Raw genomic sequence first — 10,886 nt, forward strand, 5'->3', positions numbered from 1 at the left:
CGATCAGTGGTTGATCAATATTGGTTTTTCAGTGTCAGATCTTCAATCTTCATCCCCACTTTTGAATATTTTATTACATCTTAACCCCCAAGTCGAAATTTCATCAATACCCATGTGTTCAAGATATTCATATCAGACTTTCTGCTGAAGGCCTCCAGACGCTGGTGCCCACAAGGGAACGCGAGTAAGTGCAGCACCCTCTCCTGCTGGCATAGTGGCATCATTCTAAAACTGGTATTAGGCATTTCCTGCTGGGTTCGTTGGCGGGTGGAAGTGTGTGAGTGTGTGTGTGAGTGTGTTAGAGTAGATAGCACCTGGCTTGCGCAGCTGTGGGTCTCCTACTAGGGGGGAGCAGGAGGAGGGGAATGAGGTCCTGCACTGTCAAAAACTGTTTGTGTGTTTCATATGTGCATCTGCTCAATTCTATATCAGTTGCCAAGGGCTGAGTTAATCGTAAAATAAACCTGAAGAATCTATTTCGACATCTTGAACATCAAAAAATGTTTTTGCTTTGTCGCTTTTGACCTTGGTCAACACAATAAAACAGCAAACTTGTTATTTAGTTAGTTGTTTCTTCCAAGGGGTCAAAGTTTAACTGGTTAGTGTGATCCAGTTTGCCCCTGCTGGTAGATGCAGTAATTACACAATCTGCAAGCAAAAAGCATCTTTCTCCATTGACCGCCATTCAAATACTGGCATTTTGACCAATATATATGTAAGTATTTCATATTTCCTATAATTAGTTTTTGGAGGTCTCTTAAAATCATTAAATGGTCTCATGTTTTTCCCTGTTTGTCTCACAACTAGTTGGTAGTGAAGGCTGTGCATCTATATTTAGATGAATGGGAATGCTAACTGATAGCTTTCTCCAGGTGTTATAGAGATGCTTGGTTTTAAAGACAGACAAAATGAGATTATATATTTTGTGTTCCCTCAGTGTAGGCTACATCCCCCTTTGGTTCCTCTTTAGGAAAGAAAAGACGTTATTTCATCACCAGAGAATTTGTTGAGCTGTGCACATCTCTGCAGGCATTTCCCAAGTGTGCTAGGTGGGGATTTAAACGGTTTCTCGTTCACAGATCCATGTTAGAAGCTATGGGCAGCACAGACAGGGAAAGTGATTTGTCATTGACTGTTTTGAGCTCAATGTTGGCATGAAGTCACAAGAGAAGCTGTATTTGTTCCCTCTCTGGATGAGTCTGTAGGAGTGCAACAACCTTGACTGAGACAGTGAGCATCTGTTCAGTGTCCTTGACTCAGAACATCTCCCAACAAGTGCCTTGAGCTTTTAAAAATAGTCTGATTCTCTTTCGCAGTTTCTTTTTTTTTTTGTACATAATTATTATTTATGAACCGCCTTTAATCATATGTCTTCAAATGTAATTTGTATGACACATATTTGTTTCAGCTTGACATCAGTGTGGGACTGCAAATGAAATCCACTAGTATCCTGTAGGGGGCACTTTGGATCTTGGAAATGTTCTTTGGAATGCTGCGGAGAGCAGAGATCATGATCTCTCTTGTGGTACGTGCAAACCAATCAGTGTTAAAATATTCTGAGGGATTTGTTGGTTGGTTGCTTCAATAACCAAAGGCTGAGTTTATTTAAATGGTTTGTAGAAAGTGGAACCCCATTTTACTAATATATCTTGCAAATGGATCAATCAATTAAATATGAAAACCGAAGTGATGAATCATTTGTCATCAATCATTTGCAAACACACCAATCTCAAGGAGTGTTTCCAAGTGGAAGTGACTTTTAGAGTTATAGCATATCAAATAGCATTTACAGAGTGCGGTGTCAGAATGGTGTTGTCCTGTCACCTCTCTTCTGTTTAGTTTATATTTCACAGCTCAGAGGAGCAGCTACAAAAATCCATCAGGAGCAGGTCACATGGCAGGTTAAAGGTGAGAGGTTGGGTTTTACCAGTAGAGTAAAGAGGTCACACATACATCACGACTGTGGCCTCAGGATATTCTGGAACCTGTGACGGACCTAGCATGTAAAATGAGATTACACAAAAACAGAACCAGCAGTTAAAGATTAAGACCATTGTGTAAACTATGGGGAAACAGCTATGTTTCCAGTCAAGGCGTATTTGCATTACCTCACAATGTGTCTTGAGTGGTAAACAGTGATTTAGCTAATCAGCTTTTTTACCATTTTATCACTCTCTGCAATTGTATTCATCAAATATTAATTGGAATATATTTTCTGAATGCATTTTAGAATTTTGTAAATGCAGAAATAATTTAAACAGTCTTTGCTACAAAAAAAGTTACCCAGGAAAAAGATTCAGTTCGTTAAACAGGTTTATTACGTTCAGTTGATCAACTACCACACAGCTAACAAAAATATGTTCTATATGTGTTGCTATAATGATATGAAAATGTTGTTTCTTAGTGTTTTCTGAATGTTAAATGTTTTTTTCTTATATGCAAATATTTAAAGGGTTAGTTCACCCAAAAATGAAAATTCTGTCATTAATAATTACTCACCCTCATGTCATCCCAAACCTATAAGACCTTTATTCATCTTCAGAACACAAATTAACTTATTTTTGATGAAATCCAAGAGTTTCTGAGTCAACATCACACGCGTGCGTCATGCTGCTCACGTGAACAGCGTAGAAGTGAAGAGATTGTTGAATAAAGTCGTTATTTTTGTTTTGTTTTTTTGGCGCACAAAAATATTCTCGTCGCTTCATAACATTAAGGTTGAACGACTGTAGTCACATGGACTACTTTAACGATGTCTTCAGAACCTTTCTGGAGCTCAAAAGGTGCAGTGACATTGCTGCCTATGTGTGGTTCAGAAACCTCTCGGATTTCATCAAAATATCTTAATTTGTGTTCCGAAAATGAACAAAGGTCTTAGGGTTTAGGACGACATGAGAGTGAGTACTTAATGACAGAAATTTCATTTTTTGGGTGAACTAACCCTTTAAAGCATTGCAAAATATTAAGGGAATGTTACTTTTAAATGTTCTCTGAACGTTTTGAAACAACAAATGGATAAACATCCAACTAAAATTTTATTGAAAAAACATTCCATGAATGATGTATAAATAACATTTTTGTGCTAACGTTTTAAAGGTGCCCTAGATTCAAAAATTGAATTTACCTCGGCATAGTTGAATAACAAGAGTTCAGAACATGGAAATGACATACAGTGAGTCTCAAACTCCATTGTTTCCTCCTTCTTATATAAATCTCATTTGTTTAAAAGACCTCAGAAGAACAGGCGAATCTCAACATAACACAGACTGTTACGTAACAGTAGGGATCATTAATATGTACGCCCCCAATATTTGCATATGCCAGCCCATGTTCAAAGCATTAGACAAGGGCAGGACGTCTGGATCTGTGCACAGCTGAATCAACAGACTAGGTAAGCAAGCAAGAACAACAGCGAAAAATGGCAGATGGAGCAATAATAACTGACATGATCCATGATATCATGATATTTTTTGTGGTGTTTGTAAATTGTCTTTCTAAATGTTTCGTTAGCATGTTGCTAATGTACTGTTAAATGTGGTTAAAGTTACCATTGTTTCTTACTGTATTCACGAAGACAAAACTGTCGTTATTTTCATTTTTTAAAAACAGTCTGTATAATTCATAAACACAACTTCACTCTTTATAAATCTCTCCAACAGTGTGTAATGTTAGCTTTAGCCATGGAGCACAATCAAACTCATTCAGAATCAAATGTAAACATCCAAATAAATACTATACTTACGCGATTAGACATGTTGCATGACAAACACTTTGTAAAGATCCATTTTGAGGGTTATATTAGCTGTGTGAACTTTTTTTATGTTGTTTAAGGCAAGCGCGAGCTCTTGGGGCAAGGAGCATGAGAATTAAAGGGGCCGCGCAGCCTAAATCGGCGCATTTATAATGATGCCCCAAAATAGGCAGTTAAAAAAATGAATTAAAAAAAATCTATGGGGTATTTTGAGCTGAAACTTCACAGACACATTCAGGGGACTTATATTACATCTTTTAAAAACATGTTCTTCGGCACCTTTAAAGACTTTCTTAAAGACCAGATAATTTTGAACAAATGTTCTATTAACGTTACTGGAATAATGTTTGTTCATAACTTCTAGAACATTCTGAGAATGTTCCCTTTCAGCTGGGAAGCTTTTGAACTGTTTGAAATCAACAATCAGAACTCATAGAGAAAACAAGCATTTGTGTAACTGGACTTTGGACTATATATAATATAATCCTCACAGTTATTAGCACCGGGACTGCCTTATGTGTAAAATAATCTTCCATTTATGTTGTCTACAATATCCTGTCAGTGGAGGGAGAACTGTGGGTTTATGTGTAAGACAGTCAAGTGTTTTAATTGCTAGGTAGTGACTTTCATGAAAACCAGATTTGCAAGCTTTACCTGCTGCTTGCTCTTTCGGTAGATTTACCAATTTTGAACAGAAACGGCGATTAATTTGTCTAAAAAAAAAGTAGTGTAGCGTGTCAAACAAACAAGATAAGGTCTCATCTCTACCTAATGAATGACCTGACGGGAGGAGAGAGGGAGGGATAGTTCTCGAACACAAGATAAACTGACATTTCAGGAGAACATCAGTTCAAATTCGAGCTTAGTTCAGTGCAGGACAACTTTAACTCAGGTTAGAGTTTTTTGCTTGTTGTTGTTTTTTTCAAAAGCTATATCAACCAGACTATCTCTATGTCTATCTGTCTATCTGTCTGTCTGTCTGGCTGGCTGAACTTTTAAACTTAAAAGCTTTCTGCTTGTTTCTGCTGCAACATCCTCAAAGACTTTCAAGAATTCAAGCCAACATTCAGAATTTGTCTTGACAAACTCCCTTTTACTAGTTACACGTTAAAAATAGTTCCTTCAGTGAGAGGGAAAAACTAAAATGGACTGAATTCCATCCTGTGATTTCTAACAGACACAAGTCTGAGATTTCATGGCTGGGTCCGGTTTCCCCTCCCACTCCTTCCTTATCAGTAAGAAACGCAGAAATCCAACACCTCAGCTCACCAACTGCCGTTTGTGACTTGTGTCCGATCATCCATGCCCAAGGGCCAATTTCACGGCGGGCGATCACAACGACCGAATGTCTCCAGTCATCATCTGATCTCTTCAGTGGGAGCAGATGAAGTGAGACATGGAGGAAGGAAGGACTGTGGGATTACGATGATGGTTGTGGTATTTAGATGTTAGTGTATGCCTGACACAACAAATTTTGACCTTTTGTTGAGTCGATGCCAAAGGAACAAACTATACATGTCTGTATCTCAGCATCTCATTTTGACCTCATTTCTCACTTCTAGTTTCTAGTGTAGACCTCAAGTCTAAACATTGTCTTATATAAAAAGCACACACATGTGCCTGCACATGTTTTGAGAAAAAGACAGATAACAGGGGAAAAGGAAACTATGATAGTAAACTGGGGGCATAAAGCACCATTACAGCTACAGTCTGTCTACTCTTACATCTGGATGTCCCGTCAGGATCAGAGAGAGGCATTGAGTCAAACAAACACTATGTTCTCATCTTGTGAAGTTCTACAACTAATTCTGTTCATTCACATTAACATGAACAAGTACATTGGGTGGTAGTTTTGGGCCTCACTTGGTGCATGAGAAATGTGAAAGAAGTCACTTAAGTAGTTCTTGAGCAGGTTTAGTCTGGTTGTATGAAAAGGGCATGCTTGACTAATTTTTGTGTTTTCCACTATTTTTTTTTTTTTATAAGTACATTATACACTGCCCATCCCACCAAAAAGTCACTGTTTGGCAAATGCCCAAGAGTCTATGATTGGATCAGTAATACTTTACACTAAGTTTTGTTAAGTTAACATTAGTTAACTACATTAGTTAACATGATCTAATAATGACCTGCAGTTCTTCAGCATTTATTAATCTTTGTTCATGTTAATTTCAACATTTACTAATACATTATTAAAATCAAGAGTTGTATTTGTTAACAGTTAATACACTGTGAACTAACATGAACAAACAATGAGCAGCTGGATTTTTACTAACTAACATTAACAAAGATTAACAAATATAGTAACAAATGTATTGCTCATGGTTAGTTCATGTTAGTTAGTAGATTAACTAATGTTAACAAATGAGCCTTATTGTAAAGTGTTATTATTATTATGTTTCTAGCATGTTGTATGTTTGCAACCGTTCTTCTAACCCTAATTGGTGGAGTGTGTAGATTTTCATTTCTTAAACAACCATGTAGGAAGACGCATCATGACCATATTCCAAGATGACAATGTCAAGATTCATCAGGCTCAAATTGTGAAAGAATTATTGGGAGGGAGCATGAAGAATAATTTTCACACATGAATTGGTACCTCTGACTCCTTAAATTCATTGAAAGTCTTTGGGATGTGCTGGATTAGATTTTGCAGATTGCTCACCTCTTGCATTGTCAATACAAGATCTTGACCAAAAACTTATGCACCTCTTGATGGATGGAAATAACATCACAACATTTATTTCCATCAAGAGGTGAATCAATTTTTGGTCAAGAACTTGTATTGACAATGCCTATTTAAATACAAACAGTGACCCTTTTTTTTGGCCAGGAAGTGTATATCTTATTCTGAACAATTCTTAAAAATGTTTTGAGCTCATAATGTTTAAACAAAATGTCAAAACTGGATCTTCTGTTAAAAAAAAAAAAATGCCTCCATTTTTGAGTACAACACCCAAATCTCAAAATGTAATCAACAACTAATGCAACAAGTCCCCACCCTACATTTTTTCTTTCTTTCTTTTTTTTTATTTTTTTTTATGGTAATCTCTTACTCAAATGTATGTCACAATACAAAAGAAATTATTTGAAAAGAAAATGTTTGTTTGTTTTTTACCTATATTAGGCCTATATATTTGACTTTATCTATGGGCATCATGTTTTTTTACATTTATGTTCATTAGTTACATTTTATGTTCATTTTGTTCAGCTTGTAGCACTCAAAACCTGACAAAAAAAATGGCAGGAAAAATTCAAAGAGCTTTATGCTAAGCCTGTATAGGAACATATATGCCTGCAAATGTGCGTGTGTGGTGTGACTTTTGGGTAATGCAGTTGCCTGTAAAGCAAAGATGGAAAATCTTAGAGAGACAGAACTTGCAGCTGAGGTTAAAAGAAGTGTGTGTGTGTGCGGATGAGTGTGTTATTAATGCCCTGGGTGCTGCAGTGAGAGCAGATACTGGTTAGCTGCTGTGGTTGCGCTCTTGCAGTGGCAGGAAACAACCCAACCTGTGATCTTTGCAGACTCTAATGGAAAATTCACTCAAACAGAAAAAAAAGTGTGTACGTTTGTCTGTGTGTGACGAAGAGTGAGAACATATGCTGCTGTCACCTAAAAATAAAGGTGTTATTTATTTGTTTGATTGTAGAAGATGCTAGCGTTCCATTTAAAAGCCATTCATTAACGCTTCTTGCAGTTTTGCTTTTTTCTGGTGTCTTGTGATGTTTATATCTGCTTTTGCGGTTCATAAATTTATGCATTTCGTAATCACAGCAATTAACAGGCTGATAGAGATGATATATTAATGATAATGCATTTACTTGGAATTACGCAAAATTATACGCGCACACCTGTCCTGTGTGTTTGTTTTTTGTACTTATTTTTGTCTGATTTAAGTGATAATGGCATTTTTTGGGTTTTGTCTTGCCGAGGAAGGGCAGAAAGATATGCATGTGTGTGTGAAGTGTGTCTTTAATATGACATCTCCAACAGCTGTGTATAATCTCCCAACACACTCGCTCACACTCTTCCCATTCCATCTCCTGTACAATGGAACAAAAGAGCAGGAACTGCCACTCTCTCCCCACCGTCCAATCAAAGCCGTCATTATTTCTCGGCGGAACACTCCCTCAGGAAGTGCCATCTCCAAAACACGCCAGCTGTGCTTCTGTGCTTATTATGGGCCATTATGAGAGACAGAGACACAATAACACCACAACATACAAAATACCATATCTGGGCCATTGTGTGTACATGCCGCATTAAGGTCCCTGCTGCGCGAGAGCGCTGCTCTTATGGTTCCGTCGAGAGCAGCGCACCCGACTCTGAGACAGCATGACTTCAGCTCAAATTACGGCACAAAGCCTGGGCCAGGTGATGGATAACCTCTTCCAGATGTTAGTTAGATGTCATTTAAAGGTTACGGTAATACAGAAGCTGCAGCGAGGCATAAGAATCACAAATCATATGGTGGTGTTTTATGGGGTGAAAGTGGGTGTCTTATTCACTGTCTTTAACCTTAAACAATCTTTCCTCTACCACCCACCTTCCCAGAGACCACAGCTGAGATTACGGCAACCCTCACATCTATAACCAGCAACTCCTGAGGGCTGGGCAGGTGCTGCTGGAGTATGGAGCATGCAGTCACGGCTATTCTCACACACTTATTGCTTCATATGCAGGTGCAAAACTCCATAAATGTCTGAAATAAATGACTGTTCTCATATGTTGTAGTTTGAAAATGTAGCTGTATTCAACTGTTTAATCATGTCTCTACAGCATCCACCATTTTTTCTTGGAAAAAATGTGAATGTGATGACATTTCTGCAAAGTGATATTACGTTGCTTCTTGAATGTTTTGCGACAGTGAAATGTCCTGTGGGTGGCACTGAAAGTAGGTTCAGTTTTGTCCAAAACAGACGAATGTGAATCTGCCAAAAATTAAAATTAAATGTCAAGTCAAGTCAAGTCACCTTTATTTATATAGCGTTTTTTACAATGCAGATTGTGTCAAAGCAGCTTTACATTGATAACTGGTACATAAATTTTGCTGCACAGCAGCTCTTAAAGAATAGTGTCAATGCAGGCAGTTCAAAGCACTGTTGAAAAAATGTCAAGAATACTGTTGAATATCAAATGTCAAGTCAAATGTCAAGTGTCCCCAACTAAGCAAGCCAAAGGCGACAGCGGCAAGGAACCCAAACTCCAACAGGTGACATCAGGTGGCAAACAAGTGGCAAATAGGTGTTAAAATGGAGAAAAAAAAACCTTGGGAGAAACCAGGCTTAGTCGAGGGGCCAGTTCTCCTCTGGCGAACAGTGCTTTGTTATGAATCAGTTTGCTATCATAAGTCCGATAGGATCGCAACAATCAAAGTATTTATTTCAGTTCCATCCAGTTGAGGATCGTATTCATCACGCCGGTATATGGACGGTTTGTTGAGGAGCTGCGCCACTGGCTGTTGTGTCGATGAGGCCTTCCCAATGGATGATCTAGTTGACTCAATCTCTGCTGATACTTCAGGGCTGCGTTGTGGTCGTGTCCAATTGAGGATCGTATTCATCACACCGGTATGGACGGTTTGTTGAGGAACTGTGGCACTGGCAGTCGTGTCGATGAGGCCTTCACAATGGATGATCTAGTTGACTCGATCTCTGCTGATACTTCAGGGCTGCGTTGTGGTCGTGTCAAGGCGCAGGTCCTTGGTCTCAGCTGGATACGGCCCGGATACGGTTGACTACGGTAAACCTCGGGATAAACAGAAAGACTAATATTAGAGTAGATGCCATTCTTTTTCTGATGTAACAAGTACATCTGGTGTTATAGGAAGTGTTCCCGGTTCCGGCTGACCTAATTTATGCAGCCTAATAATCCTTTAACGGATTTTAAAATATAAATTGATAATGTGTTATGTGTATGCCAGGGTAAAGAGATGTGTTTTTAGTCTAGATTTAAACTGACAGAGTGTGTCTGCATCCCGAACAATGCTAGGAAGATTGTTCCAGAGTTTGGGTGCCAAATAGGAGAAGGATCTACCGCCTGCGGTTGATTTTGATATTCTAGGTATTATCAGCTGGCCTGAATTCTGAGATCGCAATAAACGTGAAGGATTATAATGATTGATGTCTGATGAGTACGCTAGGAGGTTAATGCTCTATTGCGCTTGAAAAGAATGTACCACCTACATGTTACGCTACCCTAAACCTAAACAATAGTGTTATAAAGTCTGAGAAAAATGCATTTTCTGATGCATCCATGCAATTTTTGATTAACTCTTTTCTCGTGACTCACGTTTCACAGGACTAGTATAAGTTCACGCAAAAATGAACTTTCTGTCATTAAGTATTCACCCTCATGTCATTCCAAACCCGTAAGACCTTCGTTCATCTTCGGAACACAAATTAAGATGTTTTTGATGAAGTCGGAGAGGTTTTTTATCCTCCATAGAAAGCACGAAAATACCAGAGTTCCAGAAAAGTAGTAAAAACGTTAAAATAGTCATTGTGACTACAGTGGTTTAACCTTAATGTTATGAAGCAACAAAATACTTTTTGTGCGCAAAAACAAAAATAACAACTATATTTACCTGGAAGTGCTGCAAAGTAAACAGCGTAGGAGAATGACGGGGAGAGAAAAATTCGTTTTTTTGTTGTTGTTGTTGAATAAAGTATTCTCGTCGCTTCATAACATTAAGGTTGAACCACTGTAGTCATGTTGACTATTTTAACAAAATAGTTTTTACTACTTCTCTGGACCTTGAATGTGGTAATTTCAGGATAAAAAGCCTCTCGGATCTCATCAACAATTTGTGTTCCAAAGATGAACGAAGGTCATACAGGTTTGGAACAACATGAGGATGAGTAATTAATGACAGAAATTTCATTTTTGGGTGAACTAACTCTTTAAGATTTCAGAATGTTTAGAGGCCCCTGAATTCAATTAAACATTTATCATTTTCCAAAATCTACTGTGCCTCCTACAGAGGCAACATTTTAAGGCATGGTGTTTAAATCTTCATAGATCATAGATGTTCTTAATTATGCTGCCTAAAATACCTTGTTACAGGTCCGTAACCACCATAGACATTGAGGGGGATAAGTCCGCCCCAATAATTAGAAATGGCTAAATCATCCC

At 38.1% G+C, this 10,886-nt stretch overlaps 1 protein-coding gene across 2 annotated transcripts in view; it reads left to right on the plus strand.

Moving 5' to 3' along the window:
• Positions 1-8,715, plus strand: part of si:ch1073-358c10.1 (mitochondrial peptide methionine sulfoxide reductase) — a 59,980-nt gene extending 51,265 nt beyond the window's left edge. For both annotated transcript variants that reach the window (XR_007185038.1, XR_007185039.1), the window contains exon 10: positions 8,307-8,715. The gene's annotated coding sequence lies outside the window, so the exon portion shown is untranslated. The remainder of the gene's footprint in view (positions 1-8,306) is intronic.
• The last annotated feature ends 2,171 nt before the right edge of the window (positions 8,716-10,886 follow it).

This window comes from Megalobrama amblycephala, linkage group LG5 (assembly GCF_018812025.1).
Source record: "Megalobrama amblycephala isolate DHTTF-2021 linkage group LG5, ASM1881202v1, whole genome shotgun sequence".
In the NCBI taxonomy this organism is placed as follows: domain Eukaryota; kingdom Metazoa; phylum Chordata; class Actinopteri; order Cypriniformes; family Xenocyprididae; genus Megalobrama; species Megalobrama amblycephala.